Consider the following 12,121-nt stretch of genomic DNA (forward strand, 5'->3'; position numbering starts at 1 on the left):
TATAAGCTTTTTTAGGATAAAGATTTTATGATTTTTATTTCTGTATTTCCAGTGCCTAATGGTTTCTGATACATGAAAGGTATTCAATCACTGAATAAACTTGGTCTCTCCCTACTTCAGTTTCTCTGGGGAACTGGAATTATCTGACCCTCGGCTCCATCACTAGAGACAGCTGCTTTCTCATGGAGCATGGGAAACCTATATGGTTTCCTGAGAGTGTTGTTGACATTTGAGAGGTACTTATTGGGGAACATCAAAAGTAATAAGGATAATTAGGGTATGGTTCATCCCATCCAACTCCCCCCAAAATTTCAACCTTGTGATTGATGCAAGTGTGACCCTGAGTGAATGAGAAAAAGAAGGAAGGAAGATTGAGAAGAAGCATCTTTGCAGTGCAGTGTAAGGAAAGTCAGCAAGAGAACTGAATGAAGTGATGCCATCATGCACTCTCTGCTATCACACTGGGTTTGTTATTTTGTCAAGAAGGAAGGAAGGAAGAGGGAGGGAGGGTAAGAGAGAAAGAAAGAGAAAGCAAGAAAGGAGGAAAAGGGAAGGACAAGAAAGGAAAAGAAAAACACATACTCTTTGAAGCCTTAGAAAACAGCTGCAACCACAGAACTCTCTTTACAACCCATTTTTTATGTTGGATAAAGTATATTTCTATGTAGGAAAGGATTAGGTAAATATGGATGTACTCTTCACTTCCAGGGTCAGTCATAGGCTAGAAAAGGCCACAGAAAGGAGCACTGCAGTAATTAGGAGTTGGTGAAGGGTTTCTGATGCAGTGGAAAAATATGCTTTGATGCTATCAGAACTGAATTCCAAGTGACACTCCACAAGGAGCATGACTGGGAATATCAGTCAATCTCTTTGAGTTGCAATTTTTCTATTTATAAATGCCAATAATAATAATGACCCTGTAGAATAGTTGGAAGGATTAACTTAAGTATGATAGCATACGTAAAGAGCCTATCACAGTGCTGCCTGTGCACCAGGTGCTTAATAAATGGTCATCCCATTTATTAGTTTGGGAGGAGAGTCCAGTGTAGATGGGAAGGATAGTGTAGATGGAAACTGATTTTGGACATCTGAAAAAGAAAATTAATTATTGGAAGGAAAGAATGTCAAGAAGGCTGGAGAAAAGTCAAAAAGCAAGTGAATCTAGAAGCAGAAAAACACAGCCAAGGTCATGCCACAAGAACAGTCTGGTTAGGACATTGACCTAAAAACCTCTGTTGCCAGATCCTGCTGCCACTGCCCCTGGATTCTCAAGGCCATACCACCACCGTGAATAGTTTCTATATTGTCATGTATCTTTGCATTACTCCCACATTCAGAGTCTTGAGTGGGAATGTGTCAGATTGTCAGAGACTAAGTAACATGCCCACACCCCAGCATGAGAAGGATCTAACCCGTTTGGCATCAAGAGTCCCGTAATGGGAGACTCCCGCTAAATAAAAGGGAGTTAAGATGGTGAGTAGCCAAAAAAGGACAAATGATTTCTTTATTATTTAGAATAATGCTAGCAACTGTAACAAACAAATTCCCAAATGATTTCTTTATTATTTAGAATAATGCTAGCAACTGTAACAAACAAACTCCCAAATTTCAGTGACCTAACATAATAGAAGCTTATTGTTCGCTCATGTAACATTCCAGTGTAGGTGTTCCTCCACATAGTGGGCAGCTTTCCTCCACGTGGTGGTTCAGGGACCCAGGCCTCTTCCATCTTGTGGCCTCACCCGCCCTAGAGTCCTCTGTATTCAACTGGAGAATGGGGAAGCAGATAAGTGGAAGAGGAGTCCTGCTTCTTAAAAACCCCAGCCACCCCTGGATACAGGGGGAATCTTGGCAGTGTAGTTCCTGGTGGCCAGCCACTTTCTAGTAACAACTCCACACTACAGAAGGGGGGGTCACAAACTTTTGGTTGACGGTTAGCTGTCTATGGCACACCCTCTACTTGATCAATGCATGTGGTAAAATGTATGAGGGGTGGGGCAGGGAACTGAGGATTAAAGGACCTTGAGAGGATGGGGAACCGTTTTGAGTAGGGGCTTTGTGGAGTGGGGAAAGGGATAGTGCACTAGCAAGTTGAAGTAAGTAGGGACCATCAATCCTGGGGTGCAGGATTGTCTGAACAACTCAGCACACATGACAATTTCTTTCCTATGCTGGTTGAACCAAACTCCTTCTTTGTGCAGGGCACTTGGTGAAGTGCAGAGGTTGGCAAGGGTGACATAATGGTGACTATCTCCAAAAGACTTCTAAACTAATTGGGGAGATGTGTACATAGAAATACATTTTGTTTTGGGAAGTGTCAGATGAGTGGTGGAGGGAAGTGCTATAAAAGTTCAAAGCAGGAAGTTATCACTGACAGCTGGGGCTTAGGGCAGGTGTTTGGTCAGGTCCTCCAAGAGGCTGATGCCAAGACAGAATTGAATGTGTAAGAAATGTATTAAGTAAATGACTGTAAGAGAAAATGGGGAGGGAGGCAGGGGAGTCCAGAAGACCCTTCAGACTGAAAATATAAGGTAAATCTGACCCAGAGTGAAGGAGAGGGGAAGGATGGAAGCCAGGCTGGATGGAAGCCTCTTAAACTGTAGAACAGGGTAAGGAAAGTGGAGCAAGACCATCAGGGGGTCTTTGAACAAAATCACCCGCCAGATGAGTCCCACGTCTTCCAAGAATGGGCCGCTTCAGTTTCCCTGTCATACTCAGTCATTGACTGAGAGAAGCCTGCAAAATGCACGGCCTCGGAGTGAATCCAGCCATGGATTTCAGAGGGCAGCTGCTGGGGCCCTTGGTCAGTTACACTCCTTGCAATGGGAAATCTGAGAGGTACATTCCCATGGCCACCACAGTCTACCCTTTGCCCCACATAGACCTACCTCTTCCCACAGGTTTGGGAAGCAGTTCCTCCATGGTTCCTGTGGGCCTTTCTTCCTGAGGGGAAACTCAGAAGAGGGTGTTTAGTGGAACAAACTACAGCCTCTGTTGCTGCAGTTAATCTCAGGGCCACAACTGGTACTCATCCTCTCCGTCCTTCACTATCCATTCTCAAATCCCCTCACCCTCAGTGATCACCTCGGCAGGTCTTGGTGACTTACCCAATGATGTGACCTGAATTTTCAGTCTGAAAGGGTCTGAACCATTGATAATCATACCTTTCTGAGGCCGGGGTTGCTTCATATGTCCATTCATGGTTACGACAAAGCAAGAGAGTACCGGCAGGCACCCAGGTGGATGGCCTGGTTTCCACATGTGTTCCTCCTTGTCCCCATTGTGCAAAAGCAGCCCTCCTGCTGATTGATGTCAATTACTTTTGCTGGATGGTGATTCTTCTCACCTGCTGGTTCCTGGATACACAGAGTTCAAAGTGCCCTGACAGCAGCTGCAGCTTGTAATTCAATGGGATCCTTGCTGTATCCTCTGGCAAATGTGTTCCCTCTTTGGGCTCTAGGACCTCTAACTCTGCAGAGTCAAGAGTTGTGGGGACAGGAAGCACAAAATCCTTCAGTGAGGCACTGGGTGTGATAACAAGTGAGATCACTCCTGCTTCTATCTCTTGGTTCCCAGACCCATGTATTCTTCCAAATGAAGACACTTCACCACATAGAGGTCTCTGATTTAATATTACACTGTGTCCTGAAGGAGGGCACCCCACCCACCCAGACTGCTGCCTCTATACTGTACTTCAGTGCCGTTAGAAGGCCATTCCAGACCTGTCTTGGCCGAGCATTCTAATGTCTCTGGAGCTCTGCTTCTCTAACAATTAGGTCTTCATCCTACTGCTCAGCTGTGTGTTCCCTGCCCTGACAGACATAAAGGCCTCTTTGTAAGTATCCCAAAGGCCCTATGGCTCTCTCATTAAACCAAAGACTGCTTGTTAATGGCCCTTAGTCTCTCATGATTTCTCTGCAGGGCATCGATACAACTTGGTAGTAACCACCCAATTTTACTATCTTTGTAAGCATTGTTTCCTCCCATGTTTTTCAAACGTCTGCATCATCACATCTGCCACAGTATTCCCCTCCACTGGGACATCTCCCGAGGTTAACACTAGTGAAATCTTTATTAGCTGAGGTACTACCTTCTGCCGGGAACTACCTATGCCCCACCTACTAACAAGGGCGGCATCCTTTTTGCCTGATAGGCAGTAGATGAACCAGTCCAAATTCCTATCTTACCTAAAGATGTGGTACATCTATACACAATGGAATATTATTCAGCTGTGAGAAAGAAGGACATCCTGCCTTTTGCAACAACATGGATGGACTTTGAGGACATTATGCTAAGTGAGATAAGTCGGACAGAGAAAGACAAATACTGTATGATATCACTTATATGTGGAATCTAAAAAAGCCAAACTCATAAAAACAGAGAGTAAAATGGTGGTTACCATGGGATGGGGGTGGAGGCTAGGGCAGATGTAGTTTAAGGGTACAAACTTACAAGGAGTAGTAAATAAGTCCTAGAGATGTAATGCACAGCAGAGTGAATACAGACAACAATATTGTGTTATAATCATCAAACTTGCTAAGAGACTAGATCTTTATTCCAACCACTAAATAGAAATGACAATTATGTGACATGATAGAGGTACTAATTATCGCTACAAGGGCAATCATATTACAATATATAAATGTATCAAATCAGCATGCTGTACACCTTAAATTTACTAAGGTTATATGTCAATATATTTCAGTAAAAAAACAAAGCCCAAATTCCTATCTAACCATTTGTTTTCTTGGACAACTCCTGGTACCATTTGTGTTAGTCAGGGTCCCTGAGAAGTGGATGCAAGACAGAATTAACTGTACAATAAATTTATTAGAGGAAATGCCTATGAGAGAAAATGAGGAGGCAAATAAGGGAGGCTGAGAGAGCCATCAGACTACAATGCAAGTCTGACCCTGAGTGAAGGAATGAAGGAAGGAAGGACGACTGGATGGAAGCATCTTAGACCCTAGTTTGACAAGGCTGTTTGTGATTTCCCAAAGTCACCTGTCAGAGGAGTCTGGCATCTCCCAGAATGAGCCTGTCTTAGTATCTCTGCCATGCTCAGTCACTGGCTGGGAGCAGCCTGTAGGAAGCAGAGCCTTGGTGCAAACACAGTGAGGAATTTCAGAGGGCACTAGCTGGGGTCCTCAGTCAATTATGCTCATTGCAGTCAGAGATCTGAGAGGTATATTCTCATGGCCATCACGGCAATCTTCATGGAGGAGGTGAAATAGGGTCAGGGCCAAGAAAATAAATAGGATTTTGATAAGTGGCAATGGGCAGAAGATACATCCAAAGATGATGGGTAGGCAGAGTGTACTATGTGTTCTAGATAAAATAAATAGGGCAGCTTATCTGCAGGACACTTTATCTAAAAGGCTCATTTTAGCAGTGTCATGGGAAAAAATGATGGAAAGATAGGTAAAGATAGAATTGTTGTGTTGAATACCAGGGTAAGAAATTTAGACTCTGTTCTATAGGTATTGGGAAGCCAAGGGCATATTATATCTACATTTTACCTAACCTCTCAGCAGCGTTGAATACTAATGATTACTCTCTCTTTTTTTACTTCCTCCTTTGTGAAAAATTCCCTTGGCTTCTTCGACATAACATACTTTAGTTTTCCTCCTATATCATTGGCCACTCATTCTCAGTCTCCTTTATGCAGTTCCTCATGACTTTAAAGTAGGTGATTTGCCCAGGAGAGAATATAAATAGAGAAGAGCAGAAGTCTAAGGATAGAATTAATTAATTAGTTAGTTAATTAATTAATCCATCCAGGCAAATATTTCATGGTTATGCCACTTCAAACCTAAACTCTTTAACGGCTTCTCAATGTTCGTATGATAAAGACAAAAATTTTTAACATGGCCTATAAGACCCTGCATGGCCTGGATCCCACCAATCTCTATGACTCATCTAGTACCATCCCCCCGATTGCTCTGCTCCAGCCACACCGGCCTTCTGTTAACCCCTTACAATCACTGAGTTTCCCCTTCTGCAGGGTCTTTGCCTTCAGTGGGTGGAAGGTTCATCTCTCCCCTTTTCAGTAGTTAATGTCTACTCATCCTCATATTTCAATTTGACACTTCCTTAAAGAAGTCTTCCCCGACTTCTTTAACTAAATCAAATCCTTCTCTTACATGTCTCCTAGTACCAAGCTCCTTTTATTTGTAATTATCAAAGTTGTCATTTTATATTTATTTGTGTGAATATTTGATTAATGTCAGTCTTGTCAATCTCTCCAACTATACTGTAAAGGTACGTGAGGGCAAGGTATTTGTGTCTGTATTTTTGTTTTTCTTATATCACTTAGGACAGTGACTGAAACATACTTAGCATAGTACCTTAAATAATGAATGCATAAATGAATGAACAGTAGTTCTTGACCAGAGGAAGGTGGTGATATTTGTGCAAGATAGAGTTTTATATAGCTTAATAAGTCAATACTGGGTAGGATGAATTATATGTCTGGGAGACTTACATTAGAGGGTCTGGCTTGAAGTCAACTGTAAGTTTGAGGTGAAGAAGGTACATTAGGGTAAAGGCTAAGTTGCTGTATAAAAGAACCCCTAAATACTATGGCCTAAATAAAATAGAAGTTTATTTCCCTCCCATAGATGTTTTCACTGTATTCACTGGAGTGTTATTATTAATAACCTTAGTTATTGTCCAATAATAATGTCTAACAATAGCAGAATACTTAAATAGGTTGCAGTATTGCTATTCAATGGACTATCATCACCTGTTAAAAAGTCACATTGTAGAACAGTGGCTCTAACACTTCTATATACATCAGAATTACCTGGCGGGCTTGTTAAGACACAGCCTGCTGGGCTCCCCCTGAGTTTCTAATTCAGTAGGTCTGGGGTAGTGTGCAAGAGTTTGCGTTTACAAGTGCTTGGTTGATGCTGATGCTGCCAGGGACCACAATTTGAGAACCACTGTTGTAGAAGAAAATTTAACCACATGAAGAAATGCTTATGGCATAATGTCAAGTGAAAAAGAAAAGGTTCCCAAATAGAATTATATTCAAGATCTCTTTTTGGTAGAAAATATATATGTATTTGTACACATAAATAGAGGTCTGTAAAGACTTACAAATTGTTAACAGGTAGATTTATAGGTGGACTTTTTTGTTTGTGTTTGCAAATTGTTTACAATTGACATTTGTAATAAGGTAGTTTGTTGTTTTACTTTTTCTTGTGGTAAAATACATATAAAATAACATTTACCATCTTAACCATTTTTAAGTGTACAGTTTAGTGATATTAAATACATTCACATTGTTGTGCAACCATCACTATCATCCATCCCCATAATTCTTTTCATCTTGTAAAACTGAGACTCTATACCCATTAAACAATAACTCTCCATTATCCCACCCCCCCAGCCCCTAGAAACCACCCTTCTACTTTCAGTCTTTATGAGTTTGACTATTCTAAGTACCTCCTGTAAGTGGAATCACAATAATCATAATAAGAAAAAGAATTGACAAGACTTGTTGGGGGGAGTGGTTAAAGTGGTAATTCCAAGGTTATAAGCTTTAAGGAAAGAGAGAGTGATGGCATGATGACAGAATAGAGAAGAGCAAAGTGAGATCTGATTATTGGGAAAACGATGATAAGTTTGGTTTTGGATATTTAAATTTTAAGGTGATTGCAGGATATCTAGGTGAAGATGGAAGCAAGAAGCTAGAGATGTGAATCTGAATCTCAAAATAGATGTCAAAGTAGAGAGAGATTTTTTGTGTGAGGAAGATCAGCCCTGTGCTAACATCTGCCAATCCTCCTCTTTTTTTGCTGAGGAAGACTGGCCCTGGGCTAACATGCGTGCCCATCTTCCTCCACTTTATATGGGACGCCATCACAGCATGGCTTGCCAAGCGGTGCGTCAGTGCGTGCCCAGGATCCGAACTGGTGAACCCCGGGCCGCTGCAGCAGAGGACGCACACTTAACCACTTGCGCCTCTGGGCCGGCCCCAAAGTAAAGATATTGATATAATAGTTATTCAAGAAGAAGGGATAGTTCAATTCATTAGAGTGAGTGGATGAGTTGCCAGAGTGAGAGAGTATGAAATAAGAAGGGCTAAATGCTGCGGCCTGAATTCATGCATTCAATCACTCATTCATTCATTCAAAAATAAATGAGCTAATACTTCAGGCCCTCAAAAAACTTATAGTCTAATAAGTGAGACAGAAATGTAAATAGCTGATTTCAATTTAGGGGCATCTTTAATATCAAATTGAAATGGAAGGAAATAATCCACAAATGAGAAAGTGAATGCACAGAAGTAGGAAAATTCAGTGCAAAATCACAGAATACTAGAGAAAAAAATGTTTTAGGAAGAAAGATCTAATGAATGATAAAATTTTTTCAGAGCTGTCAAGGAAAATAAGTGTTAAGATGTGGTATAGTAGGTTGATATTGTTGAATGGTACCTTTCCTTTGTTCTAGAATTGGAACTTAGGGCCCACAGCTGAGGCCAATGAAACTGAGAACCTCAATTGTTGCAGCTGTCTTACTCAGGACTAAGAGGCAACAAACCAGCCCTGCCACCACCAGCCACCACCCCAACCCTCTCTCTCTTTCCAGTTCATAGAAAAAGAGAGAAGAAATAGAGAGTCAGAATCCAGCCTTGTTGTTGTATGTTTATGGCAAGAGGCTTTTTGTTCTCCCAGGGAAGCTGTGCTTTTTCTCTACTCCCATTGCCAAGGGAGGTTGGCACGGGGGTGGGTGGGAAAGGGAGGCTGACTTCTTGGTTGAATGTATTCTTTGGCAGGAGACTTGATCTGAGCAAATGGAAAGGAGCTGGAGAGAGATGTGAAACAGTGATTGGGGGTGGGCTATGGAATAGTTTAAACTCCCACTATCTCTCATAGCAAGGATGAGTATTTCCTGTTAGATGGGCCCTGTGGAAGGTAGCTGGGATTGAGTCATTGTGGCAGTTCCCCATTTAAGGAAGCTATCACCAGGTAAGATGGTCCTTGCAGCAAGAGGCTATGGGATAGAGTTCTGAGAGTGTGACCTGAAGAGGCCCTGGAAGTGGCCAAGCCTGAGATACTTTCCCATGTGAGGGCATATGTGAGTGGACACCCAGAAGCAGTCCTAGAAAAATGCAAACACATGCCCTAAGAGAGACTCTGCACTTGGATGCCTGCCACTCAGAACTTTACTTGCCAGTGAATGTTAGACAGAGAAGCAGTGGTAACCATCAGAGCAAGAACTGCAGTCCTTCCCAGTGGGGCAGCCACTTGTCCAGGTCCACCCTGATTATTTGCAGGGCCTAAGGCAAGAGTACAAATGGCAGCCCACATACCATATGTCTAAATATTTACAAGTTATAAATCAAACTTACAAACTTTTAAATAAAATATGTTTCATCTTCCTACTTTGACAAATATATTTTCAAAACAACATGGAGGGCCAGGTTTGAATTGAGAATTATTGAAATCCTTGGAGTTTCGCATCAGAATGTGGCAGAAAAGGTAGCATTGGTCTCCCAACCACCTGGCCCACCTCCCTTTTCTTCCTACACTGACCCTTTCTCCTTCTTCAAAGATCTCAACACGCTCACTTCAACCCAGACATCCAATCTGTAATACCAACTGCTGTCCCTTGGCCACCTCTTAGCCTCTTGAGCAAATCTCCTTGGCTCTGTGGACTTCTCTACTTGACAGGAGGAGAGGCATTACCAGAGTTGCCCTTCTAGGCTTGGGTCTAAGAGCACTACTGCACCTGTCCCTTTTCCTCTCCTATTTGTGTCAACATACCAGAGGAGCTGGATCTTGAAGAGTGAAGGGAGAGGAAGAGATGAGATTTTAAAATATTTTGTAGCAGAAACTGCTAGCTGCTGAAGCTTCAGTAGCCGTCTTGGACTAAAAGATAACCTTAAAAGTAGATGTATTTGGATGGTGGAGCATAAGGACAGAGCCTGGGACTCGGATGACAGTGGATCTGCCATACCACCTGTGCATGGCCTACCTCTGGACTTTTTTTTTTAACGTGAGAGAAGTAAATTTCTATTTGGTTTAAGCATTGTTATTTTAGGTTTTCTGTGATTTCAGCCAAACCTAATCCTGATTCAAAGTTTTAAACTAGACTGGACTTTATTAACTGGAAAGTTATCAAATCTACCCAAGATGTAATACAGGGACAAGAAAGGACAATTTAATATAGCATTGTTGAAAGTAGGGTCAAACAGTACAGAACCTCTGTGGTTTTGAAGAATATAGTTTCAGTAGAGTGGTGGAGACAGAAATCTGATTTCAAGAGATTAAAAAGTTACTGGTTAATGAAAAAATTGAAATAAGGTTGACTTCTTCTGAAAGTTGGGCAGATTAAAGGAAGAGAGAGAAGATGTGGTCTGAGAGATGATTTTTGAAGCATATGGCATAGCTAGGCAGAACTGGGGAATATAGCAACAAAGTGTGGTGGGCTGAAGAAGTAACACTTGGGAAAACCATGGAGCAAAGCCCTGGAGAGAGCCAGAAACAGAAGGAGAGAATGAGAGATAGGGAATTATGGAATATTTTACTGTTGAGAAGAAGGAGATCCTGATTTTCTTCTTAAAGTAGAGGTAAGGTCCTTTGCTAAGAATTGGAAGGCAAGGTGAGATGAGGGTTCAAAGACTTGGGGATGTGAAAAAGGTTTGGAACAGCCCCACACTGTGGCTAAGAAAGGACTAGAGCTTTCAAATAAGACTTCAGTAGTAAAAGAAGCTACCATTTGTGATGCCTATTATATGCCAGTTATTTTGCTAGATGCATTCTACACATTACCTCACTAAAAGTGGAAAATCTTTCCAGTTGCTGTCTGTCTCTAAGACTGTTCCTTCTGTGTTTCTTTTGGGGATCCTCTTCCCTGCTCTTTATTTAAATATTGGTGGTCCTCAGGGTTTCATTCTTAGCCTTCTCTTCTTACTCTCTCGGTAATCTCTCTCTCTCCCATGATTTCTGTGGCCATCTGTGTGCTGCTGACTCCCAAGTCTATACCTCCAATCTAGATCCCTTTCCCCTAAACCCAGAGTACCAGACTCATTTATCCAGCTGCCTAGTGGACATTTCATTTGGATGTCCCACACCACTTCGAACTGTACTTGTCCAAAACCTGCTTTCATCATGTCCCTCCAAACCTATTTTTCCTGCTGAGTTCCCTATCTCTATGAATTTCTAGAAGAGTGTTAAGAGTAGAGAAGCCATCCAGACAGCATGGATTCAATTCTCATCTCACACTAACTGTGTGACCTTGAACAAATTACTAGACCTCTATGCCTTGGTTTCCTCATATGTGAAATAGGGATGATAATAATAGTACCTACCTCATAGGGTTGTTGAGAAGATTAGTGAGTTAATATATTTAAAGGATTTAGATTAGTGCCTGGCACGTGGTAAGGGCATGTAAGTGTTTGTAATTGCCAGAGTTAGAGAACTTGGATATCATCTTTGTCCCTCATTTTCATATCCCACCATTCACCAAGTCTTATCGATTCGGTCTTCTTAATGTCTCTCATCCCTCACTGCCTCCATCTTAGCTTGATGCCCAAGAACAAGGGTCAGCAAATTTTTTATGTAAAAGGCCAGATAGTAAATATTTAGGCTTTGTAGCTTGCAACTACTCAAATTTGCTGTAGTCATGCAAAAGAAACTCTAGACAATTCATAAATGATTAAGCATAGCTGTGTTCCAATAAAACTTTATTTATAGACACTGAAATTCAAATTTCATATAATTTTAATGTGTTGTAAAATATTATTATTTTTAAAAACTATTTAAAAATATAAGAAACAATCTTATCCCATGTGCCATACACAAATAGGCAAGATGCCAGATTTGGCCTTTGGACCATAATTTGCCTGGGCAAGATCATCTTTTGGTGAAATACTACCATAGCTTTTTAATTGGTTGCTCAGCTTCTAACCTTGCATTCCCCCCAAATCTATTTTCCATGATGCCCCATTACCCTCAGGATGACCCTTATAATGTCCATAAGATTCTTCGTCATCTGGTCTCTGGTTATTACTCCAACCTCATTTCTCACCACTTTCCCCATGTACTATATTTGGTTTAGCCCTGCTCAACTACATGAAGTTTCCCAAATGTGCAAGCTTCTTCCTCTAGGC

This window comes from Diceros bicornis, chromosome 2 (assembly GCF_020826845.1).
Source record: "Diceros bicornis minor isolate mBicDic1 chromosome 2, mDicBic1.mat.cur, whole genome shotgun sequence".
NCBI classification, from domain to species: Eukaryota; Metazoa; Chordata; class Mammalia; order Perissodactyla; family Rhinocerotidae; genus Diceros; species Diceros bicornis.